We start from the raw sequence: 2,992 nt of genomic DNA on the forward strand, positions 1-2,992 counted from the left end.
CTTGAACTCACAAAGATCCGCCTGCCTCTGCCTCCCAAGTGCTGGGATTAAAGAAGTGCTCCACCAAGACTGGCTTGAAGTCTTTTTTTTATTAGGAAATAAACTTTATCTGATCCTCTGCGATGACATGGCCAACAATCACAGATCTGCATACAATAGGGTTATGTATTGACTATTTGCAATTTTTTTTCCTCTGAAAAATATAAGTACAAAAGCTAGGTAAACAACGAGGTGCTGCCATTTGGTACTTATCATAGCTTAAAGAATTAGGCTTTAGCAAATACTCAAAAAATCAATCTGGGTAATAGTCACTTAAATTCTCTAATTTATCAGAAAATAATCCATTTTTTTACCTCAAAATGTATTTCACAAGTCTTTAAAACAGGAAAAAATAAATCATCCTAAAAATGAATAAGGCAAGCAGTTCTTTAAAAAGACAGAAAGAGTAGAAGAAAGGAACATCAAATGAACTCACAAATCAGACCAGATTATCCAAAGTATCTTTGAAACAACAGAAGACTTCCCCAGAGAAAACTCAAAAAAGAAAAAAAGAAAGAAAAAAGAAAAACCTATCACCATTTCTCCACCAATAAAATCTATTTCCAAAGCAATCTACAATGTACCTGTAGGCTGCTGGAAGGCTGTTCTTAATCTTCACATTACGCAAGGCCCCCATGAGAGCTTTGTTCTCACAGTTTTCTTCAAGATGAAGTTTGGAGCCATGACACATGCTAACAGTTTAGCACAGACTGACAGTTTACTCAGAAGATACCACTGTGATGTGATGTGAACATTAGCTGAGCATCATCTTCTCTTTCCAAAATCTTCTGAGTCTGATCGTCAGGGAACTTCAGGACAGTGGTTATAACTTTCACCATGGTCTCGGTCTCACAACCCATCATATATTCAAAAAGCACTTTTTGCAAATACTCAATTTCAGTAGGTTTTCTCCAGAGTGAGACATCAGTATGGTACAAATTGTCACCTTTGTAAGGTGTCCCTACAGTTGCATATACATTCTTTTCATATTTTTAAAAATTATTTAAAGTAGCTTTATTGCTTCAGTACACAGGACAAATTTATGCCACTAGAGCAGAGGCTAAAAATAGGGAACGCTTCACGAATTTGCATGTCATCCTTGAGCAGGGGCCATGCTAATCTTCTCTATATCGTTCCAATTTTAGTATATGTGCTGCCGAAGCAAGCACATCTTTTCATATTTTTTCAAATGGTCTTCTATTCTTAATCTGTTTTCTGAAGGCTTGCTCTTTCAGCTTTGAATCACTGATTAGAGTGGTCTTCTGTGCCAGCTGTGTCTGTAACTCCATAATTGTTACACTGTCACCAGCGCTCTCCTCCTGCTGCAGCTTGTGTTCCTATTTCTTCTGTAGTTCCACAAGTGGAGCCTGCAGGTTATTTACTTTTGCAGTCATTTCTTCTTCACAAGCAGAATTTTTTATGCAATTGATTTCTCTCTCCTTGATCGCTTTCCAAAAGTTCAGCTTCCCCCTCCTGGGCCTTATTGATAGTTTCTTTTACCGTGCTTTCCAGTTCCTGTTCCTTTTGTGCCACCTGAGTGTTAAACTCTCTCATCAGCTGTTTTAATGTGGAATTGTGCTTCAATTCAAGATCTTCTTGCTCCTGTTTGAGTGTTTCCTCCATTTCTTGCTCACATTCTTGCTTCAGTATGTCCAGCTCTTGCTAATGCTCCTTCCTCAGCATTCAAAGATCTTTCTGTAATCTAGCAGTCTCCTTACTCAACTTCTGCTTTTCCTGCTCTGCCCTGCTAACTTATCTGTCCCAGGATAAGAATAATGATTCTAAACATTTGCATGGAACTTTTATCAATAAAGTGTGTCAATATGTATTATTTTCCTTCATGATTTTCAAAAGCTCTTAAAATGAGGATTATTTTTCTCCATTTTGTTAATAAGAAAATAGATAACATAAGATTAAGTGGCTTATTCAAGCACAATTATCTACTAAGTGACATTATTGGTACTCACAATCAAAGCTAAAACATTTCAGAAAATGAAATGGAGTGGATTTGAAATCAGGGTAGTCTTATTTTATGGGGGCGAAGGGATCTCGGAGCGCCAGCTGCTGGGCCTGGCGCTGGTCTCCTGCGTGCACCTGGGGTGCGGCGGGTCCCGCATCTCGTTGCTGCTTGGGTCCCTGGCTCTCTGCGTTGCTGGCGGGTCCCTGCTTCTCTGCGTCGCTGAGAGTCTCTGCTACCGGGGCTCCGTCCCAATCCACCACGCACTTCCTCGAGATACAAGATCCGTCAGCTGCCGGATCGCGTGGGAAGGTGCGGAGACGGCAAAAGCTGGATTTCCGTGAGTCGCGGTTTACGAAGAGACAGCTCTCTCCAGAGAGGCAGGATCACACACAGAACTCAGCTCAGTCAGTGGTACAGCCCCTTTATTCAGTGACTTAGCTCGGCTCCAAGTCTTAGTGATCCAGCTCTGATTATTGAGGGAAAACCAGGATACTTTATGCTGTGGGGGTAGTGGTAAAAGCCTTAGCTGATAGGTACTTTATGGGATGCCCTATTTACATATGGAAGTGGGCTCCTGCCAGGCTGTCAGACTGCCGCCTGAAAATCACACAGGAAAAGCTGGCAGTTCCAGAGCCTGAGGCCATGGCTACTTCAAAAGATGAGTCAGGAAGATGCCGGGAAGGCACCCTGCTGATAAAAGGAGTCTCTGCATATGAAGCCGAGCCCATAGGCTATCCAGACATGGAGAGACTGCTACTTTACACAACAGGGGTCCCCAACATTATGTTAACTTCTAATAAGCGCAAGAAACATGATAGATGATTGAATGATAGATGACAGAGAAATGATAAATGATCAGTGATAAATGATAGCTAGATTATATGATAGATGATTGATTGATAGATGATTAAGAAATGGTAGATGATTGGTAATAGATGATAGACATAGATAGATATAGATAGATAGATAGATAGATAGATAGATAGATAGATA

At 40.7% G+C, this 2,992-nt stretch overlaps 1 non-coding gene across 1 annotated transcript; it reads right to left on the bottom strand.

Annotated features, from left to right (window-relative positions):
• Positions 1 to 1,101: 1,101 nt before the first annotated feature.
• Positions 1,102 to 1,208, bottom strand: LOC115068328. The gene has a single exon (XR_003847694.1). It is a non-coding gene; the product is annotated as a U6 spliceosomal RNA (small nuclear RNA).
• Positions 1,209 to 2,992: the final 1,784 nt, after the last annotated feature.

Source organism: Nannospalax galili, unplaced genomic scaffold (assembly GCF_000622305.1).
Source record: "Nannospalax galili isolate Female #2095 unplaced genomic scaffold, S.galili_v1.0 scaffold85, whole genome shotgun sequence".
Lineage (NCBI taxonomy): Eukaryota > Metazoa > Chordata > Mammalia > Rodentia > Spalacidae > Nannospalax > Nannospalax galili.